Source organism: Anser brachyrhynchus, assembly GCF_964034855.1.
Source record: "Anser brachyrhynchus genome assembly, chromosome: 5".
NCBI lineage: Eukaryota > Metazoa > Chordata > Aves > Anseriformes > Anatidae > Anser > Anser brachyrhynchus.
Genome location: NC_137699.1, coordinates 26,998,654 through 27,008,003, shown reverse-complemented (window position 1 = coordinate 27,008,003; position 9,350 = coordinate 26,998,654).

Below are 9,350 nucleotides of genomic sequence, written 5' to 3'. Positions count from 1 at the left end.
TGGGCCAACAAGTACGAAATAAAGAAAGACCTGTGGGACAATCATGACTACATCTCAACATTTCCACTTAGAAAATACATCTTAGTCTTACAGGAGATCCTTGAAGAAAATACATCTTAGTCTTACAGGAGATCCTTGAAGATATCTAGGTGCAGAATTTCATATGTATAGCAATTGCAAATGGTCCTGACAGAAAGTATTGATAATTGTGACTAAAAAAAAAAAAAAATATCATTATTACTTTGCCAATAGATGTCCCATTTAGTTGTTTCTTAAACAGAGGTTTTCTCAATTGCAAGATTTCATTGCCCAGATAACTGTATTATTTCTTTCAATTTCTGCCTCTCATAGGCAGAAATTAGATCTCTCATAGATTCTATGCTGGAGACCATTTGTCATGTCCATCTAAAATCTCATCAGCAATACTAATTCAAGTACTACTCATGATGCCATTCACAGCTCTGTTTCTTATCAAAACCAAACATTCAGCTGTCTCTAACAGGTAGTCTCATCCAGTGAATCAAGTTCACCACGAGTAAATCAGTTTTGAATCTCCTTCCACAATGTCCTCCCTGCAGGCAAATGTTATTCCATGTCTGATCCCTAAACTGTACTTCATCTTTGCTGACCTGACTAGAATGTTTGCAGTGTTTAATATCTACTGTCTCATTAATATCTGCTATTAATATCATTAATATCTACTATCAAATGAATTCGTCTATCCTTTTTCTGGATCTAGACTAGTTCTGCCTCTAACATACAAGTTCCATGATTTAATTATGCATTCTCTGAAAAAATATTTTTGCTTGTTCACAAATGTACTGACTGACAATCTCATTGTGTGCCCCATAGTTTTTAAACTGTGAGATAGTAAATCATAATTCTGCAGTTAAGGATATAGTACAACCCAACAGCAGAACTCATGAACTGTCCTAGCTTTTTTATCAGAAATTTATTATGTTTCTGTCAATGACATTTGGAACCCACCTTCAGTCTGTTCTTGGATCTTGTATTGTTCACATATACTCTGAGATCTCACAGAAAGCATCAGCTTCTGTGTTTGTTTCTGAAATGATGTCTGAGTTTGCTGATAATCTACTCACTTTACATTTCTACATTTTACAGCTCTAGAACATATTTGAATTTTTGACAAGCATCTCACTGAATCTGCACATCTCAAATAAACTTGAGAAAAACGCAAGGCTTAATTTTATTATTAGGGCTAGCAAATAGAAAACATCCAAATATCCCATCATCAATATCTAAATTGATTTATTTTATTCTAATATCCATTAAATAAAAAGTATAAGAAACTTTCCAGATGGACACCTCACCACTCGCTTAGAGTCTCACCACACAAACAGGTTGAATGGCTGCCAGGCTATGTGTGTGTCTGTGTGTGGTGCACACGTGTTTGTGTGTGTGTGCATCTCTTGCTCGTGCTCTCTCTTTTCCTATTTTCATAGAGTCTGCTCCCTGGCTTTGCTTTTTTTCAGCAGCTTTTGCCAATCCAAAATATGTAGACACTAAGTTAAATCACTCATTTTGTTTATGTGGCAACAAGTTCAGACTTCTTGCCGAAAAAATGTTCTTGGCTTTGGACAAAGCAGGCTTTGAGATGCTTCCATCTGTTTTAAATACGCCACAAATCATAGTATGGAAACCATTGCCCTCAACTGGTAGCCAATTTGCTGAATAAACCTATATTAAAAAAATAAGAATGATTCAACTGCAGACTGTTTTCATATTTTTATATCATTTAATTTCAAAGGAATTCTGTCCTTGTATGGAAGAACTTTAAATACTTGTGAATTTGTCTGACTGGTCATACAGGGTCAAGGAAGTAAATAAATGAGAAATGGTTCTTTCGTGTTCATGAATTGCTATTATCAAATAAGAGGAAAAAGGAGTAGACCCTTTATCTTCTTATTTAGTGCCTTTCGTAATGGGACCTGAGCATTGTTGTGAAGGTCTTTCAATTTGATTGTATTTCAATCTATCAGTGGTTTTCCTTCTTTTAGGTTCCACTGCTCCTTGAAGGCAGGCTATGTATTGTGTGTTTGAGAGACTTTGTGAGTCACCAGTACACAGAGCCTCAGGAAGAGAGACACATTCTCAGCTCTGTCTTTGGTCTGTTGTGGGAATCTGGACACATCTTTTTACTCTTCTCTCAATTCCTTTTTAACTTCTACTGCTAGTTTTGGAAAGGGGGAAGGGTTTGTTTAACTATGTATATGGACTTCACCATCCATAAGGACTCCCAAAGAGTGAGATTTGTCTCTTGATGGAGGGAGAGATCCTCAGGATGCATAGAAGGGATAAGATTACCCATTTTCTTTCCATTCCTCCTGATTCAATCTTTGTCTTTGTGACCTGCAGTAGCAGAAACAGAATTGCCATACTGCCTGCCAGGTCCACCCAATCAAACACAGCTGCAATGAAGATTTCTTGAGGAAGCAAGGAGAAAAGCAAAAGAAACAACAGTCCTGATGGACTTTTCTCCTCATGTAGACCTCCTGTGGTGCTCAGCTGAGTCTGAATCTGCTCAGGTCTTATATCACCTCTCTGCTTTTTTCATCTCCTCTTTACAACAGCATGACTTGTGGCAGTCCTCGGTCTCCCCACAAATTCACTCCTCCGAACCTGAATATGATTTGGCCACTTTCATTTACCATTTACACTCCCCAAGCCCACTCCTCACTCCTCCTACCTGTACAGACTCTTCCATGGTGTATCACCATGCTGGAAAATTGACTGTAGCTATTGGGGAACCTAGCAAGTTATATTAGACTATGCCAAAGATCAGAGCACCTTCAACTCACAAAGATTTTTCTGCCCAGAGTGTGAATATGATGTTTCTCCATTTTGTTTGACCTAAAAAAAAGCAAAGAAGTGTTCTTCACAGTCTGGACCTGAGTTGTTTTCAAATACAGATCCTTCAGACTCCATAAAATTAAGCTAAATCTTTGAAGACAGTGGGTAAAATGTTTTAGAAGGAATAATTATGTATATACTTGTGTTTGATTTTGTGTTTGATATAGGACTTACTCAAAAGAGCACAGCAGACACTGAAGTAGAACCTTGAGCAACCTATTCAAATGTGTTTTGTAGGCCACAGTATTTGTCCACATTATGCTTTTAAAATCAAGCTTAGCATGGGAATGTATTCTAGTTCAACTTGCATTGTCCAAAACCGAGTCTTTGTGATATAAGTTTCTGTCTTATCTTTCCTTCCAGGCATAATCTATTTTCAGATGTAGAGCAAACAGAGCATATATAAAGTCCCGAAGCCAAGAGCTTCAGGAGCAAGGGACTATGTGTCTGCTGTGGTAAATTGCCTGTGATCAAATCTTGTGTCTCATGGCTGAATTCCAAAATTTTTGCTGAAGAGCTTGGCTTCACAGAGCCAATGATCACAGGAGGCACCTTATACAGCAGCATTCAATAGTGTTTCCCAGTTCTCCATGACTAAACCAACAAGGGTGTAATACAAATACTTGATTTAGCTGAGCTTGAGAATGACCTGAAGTTTGACCCTATCACCAGGGACACAATCCCACTGCATTGTTGAAAACAATTAAGCTGCAAGCAAAGGCTAATGTGTAACAAAAACTGCTAATAAATATAAAACATTGGTTTCTTTCTGCAGTATTTCAAAATGTACCAAGACAAGCTCACTGGAACAAGGTCCTTCACTGTAGTATGACAGAATCTCAGCTCTAATAGATTTTATGCCATACTACATCCTGTTACATGTGGTCAAAATAAAGAATAATAGCATGGCTGCATGACTTCGGTAAAGAGAAAAAAAAAATCCTGTTCCTTCATTTGAAAATAGTTCATATGTGCTTTATCTAACTGTTGTGGTTTAACCCAGCCAGCAGCTAAACACCACACAGCCATTCACTCACCCTCCCCCCTCACCCTCTGGGATGGGGGAGAGAATCAGAAAAAAATGAAAGTATGTGGGATGAGGTAAAGACAGTTTATTAGGACAGAAAAGAAAATAATAGTAATAATGATAATAGTACCACTACTAATAATGTGTACAAACAGGTGATGCACAATGCAATTGCTCACCACCCGCTGACCGATGCCCAGCCTGTCCCCGAGCAGCCCGGCCCCCCACCCCGGCCAGCCACCCCTATATATTGTTTAGCATGACGCCAGATGGTATGGAATACCGCTTTGGCCAGTTTGGGTCAGCTGTCCTGGGTCTGTCCCCTCCCAGCTCCTGCTGCACCCCCAGCCTGCTCGCTGGCAGGACAGAGCAAGAAGCCGAAAAGTCCTTGGCCTGGTGTAAACACTGCTCTGCAACAATTAAAACATCAGCATGTTATCAGCGCTCTTCTCAACCTAAATCCCAAACATAGCACCCTACCAGCTACTAGGAGGAAAATTAATTCTATCCTAGCTGAAACCAGGCCACTAACATAAAGATACCCTCTTACTCTATCGACATGCTTTTTGTGGTTGCAGATGTTGTGGAGTATAGCCTACAGATAATGCAGAAGTAGCATTTGTACATACGCAAAATTGAACTAAATCTACAAGGCGCTAATGTTCACTGGAAAGTACCCCCATAAAACAATGAAATAATTAATTTACTTACCTATTCTGGACCCTGAACAACACATATGTAAACTTTACACAGTTGTAAGGATAGCTTAAACCCTTTCGCTTCTATTAGGAATGATATAAAATGACCTTACATCAGTAAATCATCAGCAAATCATCAGCATAGTAGAATCTCTCCTTTCACAAAGGAGACCTTCAAATGACTTTTAACTAAGTTGCAATTTTCACTTCATCACCTCTAACTACTCCTCAGCAGATATCACTGCTTACATCTCCAATTATATATATCAAGGAAGGCATCTTTCTGCTATATTCCTAACTTTTTAATAGCTTGATGAAATTCTTGGAATCTGTAGCCTTTCTGAGTCATTGCTCCAGCCTGGCATAGTCAGATGGATCTAGGCCTCGGCTCTGGGAGCAGGCTGAGGTGGCTGTGCTTACAATTGTGTCCTTATAAGGCATTCTGGCTGACTTCAAATCATTGCTTTTTCTATAAAGCTTTCATATTGAAGTGAATTATTTATGCTCAGCAAACTGGGAGCTCTCATTCCTGAGAGTTTTACAGAGTTATTAGATAAGAAATAACAGCTTAGCTCCTGACTTCCGTGTACCTCCACAGACAGAGTAAGAAATGAAGGAGCTCTGTCCTTCCCTGCTAGCAGACAGCTGGGATACCAATGACTCTACAAACTGAGCACCGTGTAGAGGGAACCCTAACCTCTGGGCTGTCAGCAGATTGTCAGCTTGTGCTCACTCACACAGTGCTCCCCCACCGACCCATTTAACACCACATATGCCCCACCCAAACCTGCCAAACATCAGGAGGCCACAGTTTCTCTCCTCCGAAGCTCTGAACTATAATTTTAGTGAGAGAAAAAGACTCCAGATTAAAAGAGAGGCTGTCCTTCCTCCGTTAGCGCTGGCTGGAGCGGAGCCTGCTCTCAATGCCAAGTGACACTTGGCACTGGCATGGCTCTGCCTTCTCCTCCTTCCTTGTTAAACCAAAGCTGCCTCCATCACAGCCTCCTAGCAATCCCTCTGCTCTTAGATCCCAAAATTAATGTGTGTTTATTTTTCTCCCATGATGTGCTACTCCTCAGATGCTGCAGAGCTTAATCTCAGTACCAAGGGCAATCATCAATATCAAGGGCAACAATAATCGTAAATACCAAGGTACCAAGGGCAGAGACTTACGGGACAGAAATCTATTTTTTGTTTGTTTGTTTGCTTGTTTGTTTGTTTGAGCTTTCCAAGCAGCATCGGATATCTAGACACAAGGGAGAGTTGCACCCCATAAATATTTAATATAAATCCCATCCTTTGATGTGACCTGCTCATATCATCAGGTTGAAATACCAGGCAATTCAGACAGAGAGGTGCATGTAAGTCTGTAATTTAGTTTTCATGCGGAGTATCAATGTAAATGGTAGTGAGAAGTAGAGGATTTCACTCTTTCTGGTGATTTTATAATCAGAAAACAAATCAGAATGCAAAATTTTCTGATAATTCTTAATAAGCAGTTAATCAGTACTAAATGGGAAAAGGTCATACTCTCAGATTTTAAATCACTAAAAGTACAATCAGTCCTTTTTAAAGTATTTCTGAGTAAAACATTCTGGCTGCACTGTTACTTCATTAATGTGCTATTCCTGTGAACTCAGAGATTCCTTTGTGTGCTTTGCTATCAATACTTTATTGTTCTCTTTTCCTACAGCAACCCCTACTGTTAAAAATAAAACTTGAATTTTCAATTACAAGTCCACAAGGTTATTTTTAAGTAACCATTAACAAACAGCTCAAACATTCAAAGTGATCCTAATCCTGTTATACAATGTGTTTTGTTTCCCCAATGACTTTTTTGGGGGGGGGAGCAATCTCCTATCTAAATTGGTCTCTGGATGCAAAAGGCATGAACTACAGTTTTATAATACAACTTTCTGAACATCACTAGGTGAACCTGACTGAAGTATCTGAACTGAGACTCCACTCTGTGGACTAAGATTTTTTAAATCCAGCGTCCAACCTCTCCTCTGGCTTTAAATAAATAAATAAATAAATAAATAAAATTATATATATATATATATTATATATATATCAAAAGCAGATATTCAAAACAAGCCTAATTTTAGGAAAACCATCTTATGAAATTGGATCACGTTTTACTTTATGATTTTGTTTTCAGGGAATTATGATCCCAGGTTTTGAATGCAGATCTATCCTTAATTCTACCTAAACTGTGAGGTAGGAGCTAATGTTTTTATAATTTAGTGTTCACGCTCTGAAGAAAGTGACATGGCCCAGAAAATGGATGCCTACAGAAAGTCTAAGTCATGTTTGTGAGGATAAAAAGTAAAGTGAATATTTAAAATTGAATAACAAAAACACATGCACTTCATGGCTTATTAGGAGGTTTCTTTGCCAGAAGGCTGGTTCACAGCTTCTGTTTCCAGATTTATAGAAACTGACAGCAGAGCTACCACTACTCCTTGTTTTGAAAAAATGTATTCTATGTTTTTCTGTGACTAAGGTCACTGTGTGTCATCATGTTCCCTAGAGCATGCTGAGAGCAAAGTTCAGCCCCAAGCACCCCACTAGCACAGTGTTTTTCTGAAGTCATATTCTGTCAGTCCTTCATACCTACAAGGACTTTTATACCTACAAGGACCTAATTTCCTTGTTCAGATTACCATCCCACATAAACCCCTCCAAAAATACAGAAGAGACAGGAACTAAACTACAGGCCATAACCTAACTATTTACATCGCTTGCCCTTCTTTGGCAGAGTCCCAACAAATGCCTCTTTTTGAAAGAAACTGACATAGGCCTGGTTAGTAAGCCCTTCCTCTGAAGCCTAGCCAAACCATCCTGTCTAGGCAGGACAATCGGTGAATATTAAAAGGACCCCTTCATCTCTATGGAGTAGTTTAAATATGCATAGGCTTAATCTACAGCGCATGCAGTTTTAAGATTTTACCAACAGAAAATTCTCAATATTCACCATTGTTTTACTGCAACATGATAATATATAGTCTTGTCATGGTACAAGCCAAGTCTGGTACAGATAGCAATCTGCCGCTAGCTTACAGCTTAGAGAATTACTTTAGCTTCACTAGTTGAGGTCAAGGTGGTGCTAGGGTCCTGACTGAAAGACAGCCATGTGAAAAAGTCCACATGCAAATGACTGCGATGCACTTTGGTTCAAGCCTTTTCAGCTGAGAACCTCCAGTGGAGTTCCACTGATGAAAGCAGCAATTGTATGCGGATATGATTTGCTATGTAAACATACGATAACATATGCTTTCTATGGATTCTCTGGCTGGCAGCAAAGAATCCAGTAAACATTCTCCCCCTTCAGACAGCAACTGGGAGTTTTGTTTTTGTTTTGTTTTGTTTTGTTTTGTTTTCTGAGAACTGTGTGAACAGAAGCTGAATTTCACAATAGCTCTGTCAATTCTGCTGTCTGGTTTCTGTTAACATTTCTGTTGCCACTTCTTCTCAGATGGATTCATAACAATGCTGAATTCTCAAGGAGGGAGGAGGCAAAGCGAGTGTTTCCCAGTGCGTGTTTTTTATTTCACAGTTCCCGTGTCACAGTGGAGATTGCTTTTCATGAAGACACTCACCTAGGGAGAGCAGAATCACCTACAGATCCATAGCAGGGGGGCATTCCTAACAATAGGAATCCTGCCGATTTTGTGGATGGACTAGCTTCATACTAGTGAATTGACTTGGAGAAAAAGCACTCCATTCATAAATCAGGCTGCAATAAAAGGTCAAAGAATAACTCTTTAGTAAACACCTGGGTAAAGCAGACGAAACAGAGAAAACTGCCTTCAGGAAATGAGTCTGTCCCTGGTTGATGGATGCAGACAAAAGCTTCTAAGAACTCTGACCATTGCTTTCAGTTTAAATTATGTTCTAAATATATAATAACAGCCATAGGTACAAGTTACATTTTCTCAGAATACCTGTTCTCCTTCACTGGTACTGACAAGTTCTTCAGTTCAGGCAAAATTCTCCTTTCAGGGACAAGAGCAGATTGCATTTCCAGTATTTTGACAAGCATTTCCCCAGAATGCACAGAATTGATCTCAACTTCCAACAGAAGAACTGAGAACTTCTAAATATCTCCAAAATAACTGAAAACTAGAATCTTGGAAGTAAGTGTACCTAAACCACAAATTGTAAAAAAATATTGTTCTAAAGAAAAGAAGAATCTCAGAGAACTTCCACAGACTTATTTATGAAAAGTATTGCCAAATGATTTGCACTGCAGTAAGATATGAAGCGCATGTGCATTCACGTGCTGTATCAAAAATATGTATTATGTGACAGTGTATATGTAATCTTGTGCTGCTCTCAAAACTGTTTGCCCTGCCTTACCTTGCTTCTCTAAACATTGTTAAACATTTTAGTGAAGCAGCAATTTCAGCAGAAAAGGAAAGGGTCTATAGTTTGCAATGCACTATGTGATTTAGCATAAGGTAAGGGAGAAAATATTTTGTATTACTTATTCAGATATGAACATCAAAACACATGCATATGCATGTGCGATAATACAATAAAAACACATATATATAAACCAAACATAAATGCAATGATAAATTATCTAATTATTTTTGAAATGTTTGAATAATTTGTATATGAGGCTAAGATACTATTTTAAAAATAAAGCAACAGTATAAATGCTATACAATGACAGATCATTTGTAACAACAGTGATAGGTGAGACTCCTTCCAAAAATTCACAAACGGCCAGTCCCTGTCCTTAG